Consider the following 16,736-nt stretch of genomic DNA (forward strand, 5'->3'; position numbering starts at 1 on the left):
GGATCGAAACCAGTGCCTCACTCATGTTAGGCAAGTGCTCTGCCGCTGAGCCCGAGCCCCAGCCCCAGCCCATTACCTCAATACCTTTTAAAGCCTTGTTCTTCCTACTGGTGCACGCACATGCTGGGGAGGTACAAGACTTCCTGGGCACCCGGGCATAGACAATTCCAAACAAATCATCCTCTAAATCAGTCCACACATTCTTTTCCTTGTACCTGACCTGAGTAATAACAGTTCTGGGCTCTGGGGCCTGTCCTTTCCTGCCTCCCCTTTCTGAAATACAATCTCCCCTTCTCAGGCCTGTCAAAGAAGGGTTGTTTTTGTTTTTATCCTTACTGAATCTTACCACAGTCTGTTTTACTGGATATAAAAGCCTCTGGAGTCAAAAATGCATGGTTAAAAAATGCCTGGCTCTTGTGAGTACACACAGAACTGAGGACAAGGGGGAGATCCCACCCAACTCCACCAAGGTGACAGGCTTCTGGGATGACGGTATCTTGCATATTTTACCACCCTCCCATCCAGCCGATCTTTTCATTTGGCTTAAAAGATGATGTCAAATATTTTTCTGGCAGAAAATAAGCCTAATATGGATGATGGTTTTAACAATGACCAAGTTTATTAATTCAATTGATGGTAGGTATTTTCCATTAAAATGAATTGTATCTGCAACCACAAGACTAAATTATCTATTGTACTGGAAGCTTTATAAATTAAAGCACACGAGTAACATTCATCATACTTGAAATTACCTCTTTTGCAACTACTGGACTAATAACCTATTGAACAAATGATAAATGACAGGTGTCAACTTAAAAAATGTTTGAGAAGGTTTAAATACATTCTTTAGGTCTACAGAAAGATTTTGAAGATGTCTAAAAGCATAAAATCCATTGCAAAGTTATTAGCCCATTAACTAGATACTTAGTAAATTTTGAATGAAACTTTTTAATTATTTAAAACTTCTTCCTCCTAAGGCAGGAAGAGAAGGGGAAGGAAAAAAATTCTCTTTTCTGCGTATAATGTTGGTGAGAAATCCTGGAGAGGAGATCCTCAAAGCTTTGGGAAAAACAGAGTGTGTATCTTAATTTCACTTCAAAGGAATTTTGGAGTTTAACAGGTGCCAGTTTAGGTACAGAGTATGGGACACCTTCTATACCTTGAAATCAAGGACTCAATGGGCAGGAGAGAAGTCCAGGTCTTCTTCTAGTCTCTCTAGGACAGAATAACACTTGCAGGTCCATGAGCACGTGAGGACTCAGGGTGACAAGGACCAGAGGCTCTCAGCCTGGCAGGGCCTAGAATCACCGGCAAAGTTCTCAAACCAGTGTACATTCCTCACCTCGGACAATTACATTTCTGGTCAAAGAGTTCAGATACTGATGTGCTTCAAAAGCTCATCAGCTGGGACTGATAAGCATGAGGTCCACCCCTCAGTTTTCCCTGTCTATAAAAGAGAAACTGTAATCATCTGTGAAACTGGGGGAGTTTATACGATTAGCAAACTGATATTCAATAGGAATCTCTAACAGAATAAAATAGTTCCTCCCTTCCCCCTCACGCCTCCGCTCTTCTCCCAAATGAGAAATAGCTGGACCCATTTACACATGCGGGTAAAAATAACTGCTGGGCCCGGAATGTGGATGGCATGGGGGAGGGGTGCATTTTTGGCTGCCCCTGTGTGGAACCCTAACCCTCTGGCCCGATAGGGCCAGGATATTAATAGGAATAGGACTCACAGGTGCACAGACAAAGCATAAGGATTTCACTGGTTGTGGCCAAGGGAGAGCTTCCCGCCACTCTAGTACTGGAACTACAAAAAGCAAATGTCATCTCAAAATGGAATCAGAGGATGTGACCCTTTGGAAAGACCTCAAAAGTCACTCGATGCAACACACATCTGAGATCTGCATCTCTATCCTTATCTCTCAAGTGGCTGCTCACCCCGTCAGTCCTAAAGCATCAGTCCTGGGCAGCAGGAGGTGGGGGGTTTTGGATGCATACACATCTCATCTAAAATGCTACATGTACCTAAAGGTAGCTGAATAATCAAAGGCAAGTTTCTTCACCACCACTCAAGGTCATTCTCTCTCCTCCCAGAGTGAGGATAAAGCAACTTCACCTTGCATAGGAATGGATTAAATGGAACAAGCAGATTGAAGAAATGTTGTTTCTCACCAGGGTTTCTGGAAGTAAGCATCATTAACATTTTGGAGAGGATGATTCTTCACTGTGAGGGTGCTGCACTGTACTTTGTCAGATGTTTGGAAGCATCTTTGGTCTTTGACTACTAGATGCCATAGAAGCTCTTAACCCCTAGTTATGACAGTCAAAAACATCTCCAGGTAGTGTCAAATGCCCTGTAGGGCGGGGGTGACAAAAATCTGGGCCAGCTGAGAACCACTGCCCAGTCCCACTTTCCTCCCTCCCTCCTGCTCAGGAAGGTGCTTGCTCATCTTTGGGCAATTCTATGTAAATATCCTAGTGATCTGTTGTTTGCTCTTCGGTAACTCACATTCTCTTGAAGCACCAGAGAAGAAGGACGAAGAATGTATGTTTCCATGACTAGCAAGGGTCAGGCTAGGACTCAAACCCAGTCTTTCCGACTCTAGCACTTAAGAGTCATTCGTTTGTGGTATGTTATTTCTTGGGAACTAATCTCTCTGCCATGGGACAGGCTGGCTTAATTACTTATTTGAAGAAAGTCATGTGCTTACCCTTCAGCCCCTAGAGTACTTTAAGAAAAATCTGCAAAGCTCCACATGCCAGACTATTTACTAATTAATGGGCAAAACAGAGTGCGACATACTTCACTAGGTGGCTGCCAGGGATCCCCGAGAGGCTGAGACCCATGGCTGAGCTCTGTGCCTGACTGAGTTGTGCTTAAAAAATCAACAGCAAAAGCAGTTTCTAAAACATGGAATCACTTATGTGTAGGGCTATAATTAAGAGCACACAGTGGGGCTGCTGTCTAAGCCAGGAAGGCTCAGGAACCTGGGAGTGGTAATGCAAGTTTACTTTAGATGAAAGTCAGAGGAGAAAACGTTCCCAGCACTCTCTTCAAAGTCATTTAAGAAGTCTTCAACAATCAAACCACCCAAGACAATTAGAACTAGGATACTAGGCACCAAATTCACTCTTCATGTCTCAAAACATAAGACAAACCTGAAAAGGAAAGTTCACTCACTCACTTGTGACACTGTCCACAAATCATCAGGGACTACAAGTCAAGTAGATGCCCATGCTTGCAAGAGTAGACTTGCAGGCAGCCACGGGGGAAAACCCTCCTGGATGAGGCCTGTGAGCAGGGCTGATACGAAGCACTTGCTTGAACTCTGCAGCCGGATGCCTTTCTTGCCTCTCCTAGATAGCCAGCCCTGAAACCTGTATCCACTGTGTGGTCTGCCCTGCACCAATGACTAAAAGACCAGAGAGGAGAGGGAAGTGCCACCTCCAAGAAGAGCAGAGTCTAGATGCATGGGTTCTACACCACAGGCACAGGGAAGAGCCCTGGAAGGCCTGGGACATGCTCGAGTTCAGGAACTAACTAATGGATGACTCGGGGCACCAATCTTCCCTGGACCAAGTTTCTCATCTGGAAAGTGGGCTAAAGACCACCTGCCCTTCCCATGCTTGTGCTTCAGATGCCTGTGTATATATAAGACTCATCCAAGCTACTACTGAGTGTTATAACAGTCTACAGTAGGGACTGTTTTAAATGCACTGTTGGGAAATAGGAGGAGCCATGAGTTCCAGCCAAGACCGGGCAACTGGAAACACGCCGCTATTTTCAGTAATACCATGGGTCAGTGAGTCTGGTCTCCAATCAAAGAGCTCCTCTGGTGTTGCTGAGAGATCAGCACATACAGTTTGAGAAAACCTGTTCTAACCTGCGGGGGGAAATATGTGAAAGGGATTTCAAAAAATGAAATGGGCTGTTACAAAGTTAATTATTCCTTAAAAATAAATGAAGCAATGACATGTAATACAAGGACCGAGATGCAAGATTATAGGTCTAAATCTAAGATGGGGACACTCTCGGAATGTTACAAATGCCTCTTATTTATTTTCTTTAAAAGATGACCTGGCTGAAGGCAATCACCAATTTATGAACAAACCACATTCTAAAGTCCATTTATGGGCTGGGCATGGTGGTGTATGTCTGTAATCCTAATGGCTGGGGAGGCTGAGGCAGGAGGATTGCAAGTTCAAAGCCAGCACTGACACCTTAGTAAGGCCCTAAGCCAAGTTAGTGAGAAATAAATAGGGCTGGGATGTGTCTCAGTGGCCAAGTCCTCTGGGTTCAGTCCCTGGTACCAAAAAAAAAAAAAAAAGGTCTATTTACATAAATGCTAGTTGTTTGGAACATGAAACCTATAAATCTGAAGAAAATTATATCATAAATCAATGGTAATCCTTAGACTAGACTACAAAGGCTGTTAAATCTACAAGGACCTAGGACATCAAGCAGGACTAACCCTGGAACTTCAATTACACTCTCAATCCATGCTGAGATTTTTAACAAATACTCCCCCATCAGCTGGGGCAACCAAGGGCCTTATGAGCCCTTGTCACCCCTCCAAGTACACACTAGTGGGTACTTCTGTGGGACACCTGCAGAAAACCACAGGACATGGGGCAATGACTGACAGCCAAGGCAAGTCACCAATGAACTGGGCTTGAAGCCAGGACAAAGTTTCTGGGTCATGTTAATATTAATGAAAATTCTGCATTCAACGCCACAATACTTAGATGGCCGATTTTAAAAGAAGATTTATAATCTTTCCAGAAGAACTTTGAGAACAAAGGCTTCAAGAATACTCATCTTGTTTTTATTATCCCGATTCACAGACACCGTCTTGAAAAAAAAGAATAGGCGGACCCAGTACGGAGGCACCGGCAGAGCAGCTCGGTTGCTCTCTCCTCGACCTGGAGCAAGCTGCCCTGGCTCCCTGAGCAGCTCCAACGTGGGAATGGTGGGGTGTGATCCAGTGCATTATCCTGAACCATGAAAACAGTGTGTACAAAACAGCACCAAGCCTTGAACACAGCAGACGCTGAGAGCTAAGTTACATTGTTATGCTACAGGGGACCCCCTGGAAAGGCCTCCCAGAGTGACTGCAGGCTGCCCTTGGGAGGGCTCGGTGTATTCCAGGCCAGAACCCTGCAGACAATTCCCACAGGGTTCCTAACCTTCAAATTGACCAACACAGATGGATTTCAGTCAAGTTCAACTTCTAATGAGCACAGTTAGGGTTTGAACACGAGGGGGAAGGAAGTCAGTGAACATCAGTGGCCCAGGGTTCAAATACTCTGAATTAAACAGATATATTTGAATACTTAAGTTTTAAATTGCTATTTTTTTTTATCTATCTTGTCACTTAAGCTTTTTTTTCCCCATAGTTTAACAGGAAGAATACTGCAGGAGCTAGAGAACCTAGATCCCCGTGCATGGAACTCAGCACCCCAGTATTTCCATTGTGAGATAGGGAGGGGGGAAGATGAGAATTAATTCTAAGGTCCTTAATATGTATACAGTTCTCCAAGCTTCACAGACAAACTTTGCTATAATCATCACTTTTCCTTGCCCTTAGTGTCAATTTTGGAAAAAATATTAAGTTACATATTTCTGCAAGTCCAGCAACTTTCGCCTACTTTGGATATGGACTGGTGGTAAAACCTAGCAAGGCCGGCGGAGCTGCTGGGGAGCAAGCCTGGCCCTCTGGGCTGTGCACCATCATCCAGAACCCTGGGCACCTCTCAGAGCCCAGCAGATATGAGAGCTCAGTCCGTCCAGAACAGAGTTGGCCCTTCTGACTGCCATGTCCAAAGGCACACCATGCACAGACTCTGCAGACAGAGCAGACCGAGGGCTGAGAAGGCAGCACAGGGGGGCAGCAATGTGGTCTGACTTCAGCCAACTGCAGCCCTGCCTCTTGCGAGACTTGATGCAGTGGCTCAACTTCTTTGAGTTTCCTCATTTGCCAAATGGGGACAATGACGACAACATTGAGAGTGGCTGGTACCTAGAGGTCACACACCCACATACAGTTCTTCAGGGTGCAAAATGCTACAGAAACTTCCATTTAGCTATGGGTAGTAACCCTACTGTTTGCATAACACTTAATTCTAAGCTATAAATCAACAATGACAATTATGATATCCGAGGGACTCACTTAAAGTGGAATGTGCCTCACTTACTCCTCATGAAGGCCAGTAATTACTCCCATCTCAGGGAGATGCTACCCCCACGTTACAGAAAACAAAAGCACAGAAAGGCTAAGTGACTTGTCCAAGGTCGCACAGCTGTGAGCAGTGGAGCCAAGATCTGAGCTCTTATTGCCACCCATGTCACACACTTGGCTGTTGCTACTCAAAGTAAAATCCCAACTATTTTTTTCCTGGATAAAAAAAAATCTTACCCCAGGTGCTAGCACATCTTTGACCATTCCTTGGGGACAGTCTTTGGGTCACCTGGCAGATCATAAGCCATTTAAGTACACTTTGAGACTAAATTACAAATTTAGCTATACTTTAGATGGCATTTTGAGAAATACTAAATATGACCAACCATGAGATTCAAATCTTAGGAAAATCTGAAAGCCTCTGCTCTCCACTACCCTATCCTGATTCTTCTCCCAAAGGGGCCAGGGTGGAGGAGAAGGTGCTTATTTATCTATGAAACAGATTATAGCTATTCCAGGACTTTACCTACAAAAGCTGTCTAGGTATGGCTACATGGATGCTGCCCTCCTTCAGAAAATAATTTAAGGCATTTCAAAACCGCCGTGATGACAACTAGCCGCAGAGTCAAGTTTTCAAACAGAAACCAAAATACACCCAATCCCCACAAAGGTAATGAAAAAAGATTTTGATTCAGTACACACCATATTTTTCTTTGTAAGCATCAATCTTTAAAAAAAAATCTTGGTGTCTAGCAGCCAAGAAATACATTAACGCTATTCATTTCCATCAAGCCCTGTCTTCATGCCTCTCCCCTTGCAAAGGGGACTGAAAACATGACGTGGACAAAGGGCTGACGTGGCACCTTTGCAAACTGCTTTTCATGCAGGATGCACACGTGAGGGAACAATTACAGCTGTGTAGGTGCAATCCTCTTTTTCACCCTTAAAATTAAGGTCTGAATTTTAATAAAATAAAATTATTAACTGCAAAATTTTATTATTAAAACAAGACCACACTGTGTTCAAACACAGGCCTTCCTCAACCTCATTACCCAGATGGGTGTGTGTATACACATTTGTGTTATAGTTTAGAAACAAAGATGTACACACACTCAAGTGGTTTGTAAAGATAACATTTAGAATGCAACTGTCACCAGTGTAATGGCCAAGTAATCCTCAGTCATGCTATGAATCGCAGTCATGTTCTGAATCCTTATTAGCTACAGTCAGCAAGTAACCCATTTACTTTATTTTGATTTTTACTGGAAGAAATATGCTATTCTGCAATTTGAGAAGTCAAAGAGTCAAAAATCCAGGGAGACGTTGAAGTATATAATGCGATTTAGAAGCTAGGTTTATATTGAAGGTGAAATGGTATCTCAAGAAATGTTTAATTCGCCATCTTGACCTAGTTGGACGAGACTCTACATGACAATGATTACAGAGGATGGTTTGCTAAAGAGCCAGTAAACTCACCCACCCCACTTCTTTAATTTTAAAAAAGGGGAGAAAGGAGAAAACTTCCACAAACTTGAATTCTGCCATCCATACCTTGCATGCATTATTTCAATTAGTTGTCCCAAGAAGCCTGCAATAGACAGAATCCATTATTAACTCCATTTTAAAGATCAGAAAACTGTGGTTGAGAAAAGGAACTTGCTCTAGTCTTATACTGAGTGTTGCCAAACACGTAGTGCAAAAAGCCAGGATTCCGCCCTAGGTGTGGCTTGTGTTTCTATATTGTCCCTGCAGGTTAACAATCACCAGGATCCCAGAGATAAGGTGAACATGAGGCATCCCTGGAAAACTGCATTACCACCTAGAGAAATTCAGGTTCCTTTAAAATACGTAAAGAGAAAAATTATTTTTCTCTTTGAAATAATATACCTTAGTTTATGCTAAGAAATGTGACAGAGCAAGCCAGCATAAACCCAAATGGCCACACAAGAGGCAGTGCGGGGCCTCAGCAGACAGCGTGGTCTCCTCCAACGCTTCCACTCACGCTCTAGCACTGGCCGAGGGGGCTTTAACCACACTGGCTAGCAGAGGCAGCATCCTCCAATTGTTTCCCTTCAAGATTTTGAACTGCTCTTTCACTGGAGAAAGAGGAACTAAAACCAGAAAGTACCTCCTGTCAAAGTACCTCCCAAAGAATGAGCAGAGAAAGACACACCAGAGAGGCTCCTGGAAAAACCACTGACCAGAAAACAGAGCGGGCTGGATGTGACCATCTCCTAAACTGCCGCCTGTCAAATGTTCTGTCACATGGAGCTGCGTGGCCAAGAAAATAGGCTCCAGGATTGGGACCCTCGCTGCAGGTCCACCTGCTGGCTCTCAGGATCTGATGGAACCTGTCCCTCATGACTCATCTCACACGTTCCGTTTTCCAGAAAAACCACAAGTGACCCGGGGCACGCAGTTTGTGTCTCTATCTTCCCACAGGGCTTAGCACCAGCACATGGTATGTTTTCGATAGGTATGCAAGGTATCCTCAGATAAAATGGCCCCTGTGGGTCAGATCGGGACTCTCTGGCTCTCTCCCCTATTCAGCACATCAAGTAATTGCCAATTGACATGGCAGACTGAATAATGGCCTGCAAGGATATCAGCTCCTCGTGCCCAGAACCTGCAAGTGTTAGTTGACATGGAAAAACGTCTTTGTGAGAGCCATTAAACTAAAGACGCTGAGACGGGGAGATTTTCCTGGGTTATCTGGGGGGCCCTAAATGCAATCACAAGTGATGAGAGGCAGAGGGAGATTTAACAGAAGAGGCGGTGATGTGACCACTGCACAGGGACAGGAGTGACGTGGCCATAGGGTAAAGAAATGCCAGTAGCCCAGGGCCCGAAGAAGCGGGGCATAGATTCTTCCCAGGCCTCTGAAGCAGGAAGGTCCTGCTGATGTTCAGCTTTCAGCCTAGCGACAGTGACAATGAAATGGCTGCCAGCACTGGGAGAAATGAATAACTCATTTAAGCCAAGTTAGTAGCAATTTGTTACAGAAGCCCCAAGAAACTTGCATATAGGGGAAGACCAATCCAAAAGCCCAGGTTGGGAGGAAAAGAATTGAACGACGAGGTGACAGGTATCACCCTTGGATCAATCAGGAAGCTTCTGGAGGACGGAACTGCGTGGGGCAATCCAGGCTAATCCAAACGCCTGCCTGCAACACAGTGCCTTAAGGTTCCACAGAGATCTGTTCTGGCACCACCAGAGATAAAAATGCCACTCACGGGTGACACGCAAATCCTGCAGGAGAGATCAGAGTATCTGAAGGTCTGACCCCAGATTTCTTCCAACTGACAATGGCCACAGTGGCACACACACAAGAGATCCCCTTTCTTCTGCCCAGAGCCCCTTGGCTTGTCTTACACCTCACAGTAGGTGCTGCAAAAACAAAGTTGGCAAATAAAGTGGAGTACATCCCCACGTACCAAGACGGACTCCTCTGTCAGGTTGAGGACCCCATTATGAAAGCCTGAAATTTAAATGCTCTAAGACCTCAAAATAAAATGGCACTGACATGACCCCACAAGTGCAAAATTCCACACCTGAGCTCAAGTGACAGGCTGCAGTCAAAACACAGGTGCACTGAAAATATGCATCAAATTACCTTCAGGCTATACATGCATAAGGTATATATGAAACATAAATAAACTTCATGTTCAGACCTGGGTCCCATTCCCAAGATACCTCATTATGTATATGTAAACATTCCACACCCCCGTCCCCCCCCCAAAAAAAACCCAAATTTGAAACATTTATAGTCCCAAGTATTTTGGATAATGAACTAACTGTATTTTCCTCTCATAAAACTTGAAGGATTCAAAGAGACTACAACTATCTGTTGGAAATTTCCTCTAAAAAACTCTCTCCTGCTTTTACTTACTTGCCACAAGTATCCTGGTGCAACTGTAGGTGATGATATACCTACTTATGCAGAAGTATGGCACACTTATCTTGCCCCACAAACTGTACATAAGCTATAAAAGCAACACTACCACACCCCCAACATGATACTGAGCTCATTAGGTTGTACTTTCTGAATCTATGCAATCAACCATGTGTTGTAAGCACTCCAGCACTTAAATTTCATTTGAATTACTATTTGCTAAAGTTCACCGCCGTTGTATTCACAATTGCCAAAACTTGGAAGCAACCAAGATGTCCTTCAGCAGGTAAATGGCTAAATAAGAAGAAATGCTATATCCAGGCAACACAGTAGTATTCTGTGCAAGAAAGAAATGAGAGCGCAAGCCCTGGACAGACGAGTGAACTTAAACTCCTATTGCCAAGTGACAGAAGCCCATTTGAAAAGGTGGCAGACAGCATGATTCAGCCATACAGCTTTCTGGAAGAGGCAAACTATGGAGATAGTATCAAGACCGTTGGCTGCCAGGGCAGGTGGGGTGGAAGGAATGAACTGGTAGAGCTCAGAGGCCTTCGAGGCAGTAAAATTATTCCCCACATTGATATAGTAATGGATGTGTGTCATTATACATTTGTCCAAACCTACAGGATGCACAACATCATGAGCGACCTCTGATGTGAACTACGGACGTTGGGTGGTAATGATCGGTGTCAATGCAGGTTTGTCAAGTGTAACAAATGTACCATGCCTGTGGCGGTGCTGATGAAGGGGGAGGCTAGGCATGTGTGTGAAGACGTGTATATGTGAAATTTCTATACCTTCTGTTCCATTCTGTTGTGAACCCAATAAAGCTCCCCACAAATTGAGGCTATTAAAAGAATAAACTCCATTTCTACTGGCCCTCCGAATAGTTGAAGGTTTTATTGTGGCTGCTATATGATAGCCACTGTTTTATTACTGCCCAAATAATGGACACCACTTGTTAAAATTTACAATGTAAAAAAAAAAAAACAGTTGAAATGATCTTTAATCTCAAAACATGAACAGAAAAAAATAGTCAACCCAGTCTGGAGGTTTAACTGAATACAAAACGATGAGAACATCCCAGAAAAACAAGTATGGAAACTACATGTTTACTCTTGCTAGTTTTTTTGAAAGCACATGGGTATCTGTTCACTTCAAAACTGCCATGTTTTTATTTAGCCACTTCCTAAGCAATCCATGCTAACAGCTGCTTGGTTAAAAAATAAGACACTGAACATTGAATTTGGACTAGTCAGTCAAAGTGTTTCTTTCCCACCCCAGAGGCAACTTTACTAAAAAACAAACAAAAAACCACAAAGGACATCAGTCAACACCAAACCAAATTCAAGCACCTTGATAAGCCCCACAGTGGGTTATGAAGACCTTGGCATTTATCTTGCTATCTAAATCAAGTCAGAAACAGTACCAGAAGGTGATGGGAAGGGAGTCTTCCAGTTTATTTTGGAGAAAGCAGCAAGCAGAAGAATGTGTGGTACATGTTTACATGAAAATTATCACCCTCAGATTTTCCATGTGCAAATATGCAAAGCTGGTACAAAGGTTAGAGCAAAGGGTGTTCACTGCACTGACGAGACAGGACAAACTTCCTGGTATAAAAATTCCTCACTCTGGTAAACAGGACACTGTATACTTTTGTACCAGAAAATATGAGCCCAAAATTAGAGGTTTTGCAAAGACCAGGTTATGTTAAATTAAGACTTTAACAAAAGTAAAAGGCACTTTATTATTGGAGTACTCCGCACATGGGCAGTGTATTCTTAGGAAGCTGGAGCTTCATTGTGTAGAACCCGGTAATTAAAGTTACTGTGCCTTGGGGCTGGGGTTGTGGCTCAGTGGTAGAGCACTGCCTAGCATGCGTGAGGCACTGGGTTCAATCCTCAGCACCACATATAAATAAATAAAATAAAGGTCCATTGACAACTAAAATATATTTTTTAAAAAGTCATTGTGCCTTCCTTCTTACAACACTGATGTGGAAGCACATGACAATTATCCCATACGTAACCAGTGACATATTCCAAAGGGGGACTTACTGCTATTTTCACAGATAAGCTGTTGTGTAAATTAAAAAAAAAAATGAGACTCTTGAATTATACTGATACTGAATTTACCAAGAATAAAAGCCATATCCCATTTGCAGCTTCATAAAATATTTTAAGTAACATGATCCAACAGTTAATGAAGAATCCAAGGATATAATTATCCTTCCAATTGAAAAAAAAAGTCAACGCATGGCACATATCAGATAATCACTAATCAATCTTGCCCTAATTTTTCCTGTATTGTTTGACAAGTTGTTGTGAACCTCAATCTCAATCTCAAACTCCTGGTCTATATATGATAAAACCCAGGAAAATGATCTCAAAGGAAAATATTACTTTAGGTACATCCTATCCCAAAAGCAAGTTCAAAACTCAGTAAGCTAATCTCATAAAAGGCAGCAAAAATTACATGGTTGTCCATTCATGTGTCTTTAAGAGACTTTAAGACACTTTTTGGATCAAAAGATTTCACCTTCCATATTATGTTCAATTTAACACCAGTCATTTATTAAGGACACTTATGTAATCTAAGCATCCAAAGAATATCAACATTGGGGGTTCACAATCTATACACTTTTTTGTACAAAAAGATGATACGTAATAAACTAACAATTAGCAGCAATTTCCTGACATGTAAAGCCTTATACAAGACTATAAGGGGAAGAGAAAATGCATAAAACCCCTGGCCCCATAGGAGTTCAGAGAAAAGGATGTAAGAGGAGCCATTTTTAGAAATATCTATAAAACAGAAGGTAAATATGAGCCATGAGCAAGGTGATAAGATACTATGTGAGAGTAGAGGGGGAGACATGCCCGGGTGGGGGCAGGCAGGCGGCCGGCCGCCTGGCAGAGCCAGCAGAGCTGCTGCCAGGGCCAAGAATCAGGAGAGCCAAGGGGGAAACTTTGGCCCTGGGTGGGACCACCTGATGGGGGGAGAGGAGTGGGGGGCCTCAGAGGCAGTGTGGGGAGGCACCTGTGGCTCAGGAAAGTCACTTGGGGTTGGCTCTTCTAGATGCTCTGGCAGCCACTCGACTGAGAGGGCACATGGGGTTCAATGTTCTGTGCACTCATCGTCAAAGCCCACACTGGTCCTTCCCGGGAGTCCTGCTAAGCACCGTGGCTGTGAGTTCATGGGTGTGTCCTTTGCAGACAGAAAGGGAGAACCTCTCACAGATACGGACGGAGCTATGTTCTTCAACGCTGCTTTGCCCATGTGCCGGTTTCAGGCAATTAACAGCCCCCTTGCTTCTGCAATCTAGTTTATTATACTGGTTACACCCCAGGTAAGTGACCATAAATTTCTGAATAAGCCAAAGTGTTTGGGAGAGCTGAGAGGGAAAAAGGGGAAAATAAACCTATTTTTTTCCTTGGCGACTATAAGCTGCTGGCAAATGTTCACTATAATATCCCTGGGGAAAATCTCTTAAGAAAAACAAAACCCGGTTTCATGTATCAACAGTTAGAGGGGACTTTTTGTCCTTAGTTTCACCTAAGGGTACCCCACTTTTAAAACTTGATACAACAAATTAGCTCGTTAACAAACACAAAACGAAGATTAGCATGAAAACCTTATAGCACATGCACCGTGTGCCCGTGAGATGGTACAGTGGGAAAATCAGCCAGACTCAGTTCTCAGGACTCAGAAAACAGCCAACTGACATGAAATTAGACAAATTAAATTAGTACATTTAAAACTGCATCGAATGCTGGATTCGCCACACCGGATTAGTCATATTTTAACATTAAAATGTTGTACACCAATTCACAGTTCTCTCTCTCTCCCAGGGTCAGAGAAGATGGGCTTTTCAGCTTCCTCGTGGTCAGGCAAGGGCCTGTTCCTTGCTGTGGCAGATGCACTCTGACGTGACAAGTACTATCCCCAAGGTGAGGCTGACAAAAGCTCTGGGACAGCCTTCTGCCATCCTGGATCCCTGTTGTGACCAGAAGAACCTGAAACCTGCAGGTCCACGTTGGCATTTAATTTAGTGTCGGTGAGAAATGACCCTGTGGTATCAAGCCACTCAGATTTCAAGTACCCTAACATGCCTATCCCAGAGGGACTATCCCAGTGACTATCCCAGAGGGTTTCTCAGTGGACAACCCAAGGAAACCACCACCCTTGTGGGCAGAAGACAAGTCTCTGTGGGACAGAAAGGTCTATGACCACCTTAACAAATGGTCCTTCATCACAATCTGTCTACTATCTCAGTCCGCATTCCTGCAGGAATAACCCCCTGCTTTGATGTCACACTGGAGAATATATTTTCTCAAAGTTGTAGAAAACACTGCAGGGATTCTTTTCTCACACGCCATTTCTAATAATGTTACTTTGCATTAGCGTAAGTGATCACCTCTCTCCTGGCTTGGTCACCCCTGTGCCTATGCTCCGGCGTGACCGTGAACCTTTTACCCTGAGAACTAGTTCACATTTGCCCAGAGGGACAGTTCATCAGCAGTAACAGCACATGGTGCAGAGGGCAGGGAGTATAATTATTTAATCTTGCATCTTTGAAGGCTAGTCAAGTGGTGGCTTTGGATCCGTTTTAGACTGTCTAGTCAAACAATCAATGTGGACCTATTTTTCCAACAAATACTTGATGCTAATAAGATTAGCAAAAGAAATCTGGTTGCTGTATTTCCCTATTGAACTTCCTGATTACTAAACCATGTGATAAATGTTTGGTGCATTAGTCACTTCTTTCATTTGTTCACTTACTCATTTGATCATTCAACAAATAATTTATTAAATTCCTGTTTTGTGCCAAGCCATGTATAGACTCTGAGCATGGAAAGTCGAAAACTAACTCATTTTTAGTAATGATACTTGCTTTTAATAAGATGTGTCTGGTCACTGGACAGTTGGTAGTTATAGACATTTTAACAGTAAAAGTATACAAATGTTACTATGTTAACTTCTTTTGTTGCAATACAAAAATGCAGGGTGCTCTACCACTGAGCTACATCCCCATCCCTTTGAATTTTTTTATTTATCTAAGCTAACAAAAAAAACTTGCGGTCCTCCTGCCTCAGCCTCTGGAGCAGCCTGGATGACAACCTGTAGCTGTGTGTGCTACAGGCCATGTGTCCATCTTACTATGTCACTTCTAATTGTTACCTGGGAACTTGATGGATAAGAAATGAAGCTCCTGAAAGTCACCTCAATTCGTCTTATTAAGGACATTATGGTCTACACTGCCATCGGGGCAATGACATTAACCTAAGGCAGAGTTTGAAAACTCATCAAGAGCTTCATGGATGTTCAGACTCAGGCACATAGATGTCGAGGGATTGTACAACCAATAATCCTAAAATATGGATACTCTACAGAACATACACTCTGTCCTTGGACACTACAGACCCCAGGAAACATTCAGAGGGGAGGCAGCGTCAAGCAGAGGCTTCCTTCCTCCCTGCACTATGGCCACCAGCAGCTGCTGCAGCTGGAGGGGCCCCAAGAGCACGCATGGTGGCCTCCTTGACACCTCCACAGGCTGGCTCTGCAGGCTATGTACAGGACATGCCACTGCCTTTAACCTTGAGCGCTAGAAAAAGCAGAGACCAGTGGTAGAAATATTTAAAAGTCAATAAATGGAATGCTTTGGCTGGCTGGCTCTCACCTGCTTTCTTCCCTCAAGACAGACTTGGCATTCTTATAGGCTGTGTCCCTCAGGAGGCACCCAGCTGCTCCCAGAGCTGTAATTCCCTGTGACAAAAAGCCACCTACCTTCCTCCTACCTGCCCCTCTACCTCTCTCTAGGTAAAGTCCTGGGAAATGCAATGGAGTGTTCAGTTATTATAGCAGAAACCTCGAGTCTCAGCTCATCTAGGCACAAATCACTTGTAAACACAGTTTGTTATCAAAGTTACTTGTGAATCTGTTCAGTACTAATTTAGTACTGCTGTCATCCTAACACCACATGATTTATTCATGTTTACAAATGAGCCAGTAAATAGGCAAGATTAATTTAGTAGCAATAAAAATGTTTTAACAGAATAAAATATTAAACAATGTTATAACTGTGCTTAAACTCAGGCCTTTCCTTTCATCTACTCACATATATTTTTTACTTCTAATTTCTAACTGGAGGGGGATAAAAACCATTAGGTGTTTGAACCACTTAGTGGTTTTTTTTTTTTTTTTTTTTTTTTTTTTTTGAAACAAGCTCAGAGTAGCTACTTTACCACAGAGAATGGTGTATACAGTGAATGCTCCAGGCTGAAAATACATCTTCAACTAGCATCTCAATACAACAAAAACCCTCAATGGTGCTATTTAGACACATTTGGTTTGCATTTATTACAGGGTTTGGAAAGTAAAGTCAGTATTAATCAAATTTTTTCCCTTTCATTTTGTAAACAGCAAGCCAAATATGCTCTTGGTAGTTAGCACAGCACATTATAGAACAGTTAAATCACTCATCTTTCTTTTCACACAGAAAAAAATTCAGTCATAAAACTATAAAAATCATGTTAGCATCTATCTATTTCCTGTTCAAAGTCTTACATAAACTGTCAGTAATCTCTGAAGTTCATTTCTTTCATAATTTTATTTTACAAGAAATTTTATAGGTTTTTTTTTTTAAACCAGGAAAC

At 42.9% G+C, this 16,736-nt stretch overlaps 1 protein-coding gene across 14 annotated transcripts in view; it reads right to left on the reverse strand.

The window, feature by feature from the left end:
* The window catches only part of Nedd4l (NEDD4 like E3 ubiquitin protein ligase), a 300,850-nt gene that overhangs the window by 83,525 nt on the left and 200,589 nt on the right, over positions 1–16,736 (reverse strand). The window contains exon 1 of one of the 14 annotated variants that reach the window (XM_078029964.1): positions 7,737–7,773. The exons of the other annotated variants lie outside the window; for them this stretch is intronic. The gene's annotated coding sequence lies outside the window, so the exon portion shown is untranslated. Of the gene's footprint in view, positions 1–7,736; positions 7,774–16,736 lie in introns of those variants that run through there. 14 annotated transcript variants of the gene reach the window in all.

Source organism: Ictidomys tridecemlineatus, chromosome 13 (assembly GCF_052094955.1).
Source record: "Ictidomys tridecemlineatus isolate mIctTri1 chromosome 13, mIctTri1.hap1, whole genome shotgun sequence".
Classification (NCBI taxonomy): domain Eukaryota; kingdom Metazoa; phylum Chordata; class Mammalia; order Rodentia; family Sciuridae; genus Ictidomys; species Ictidomys tridecemlineatus.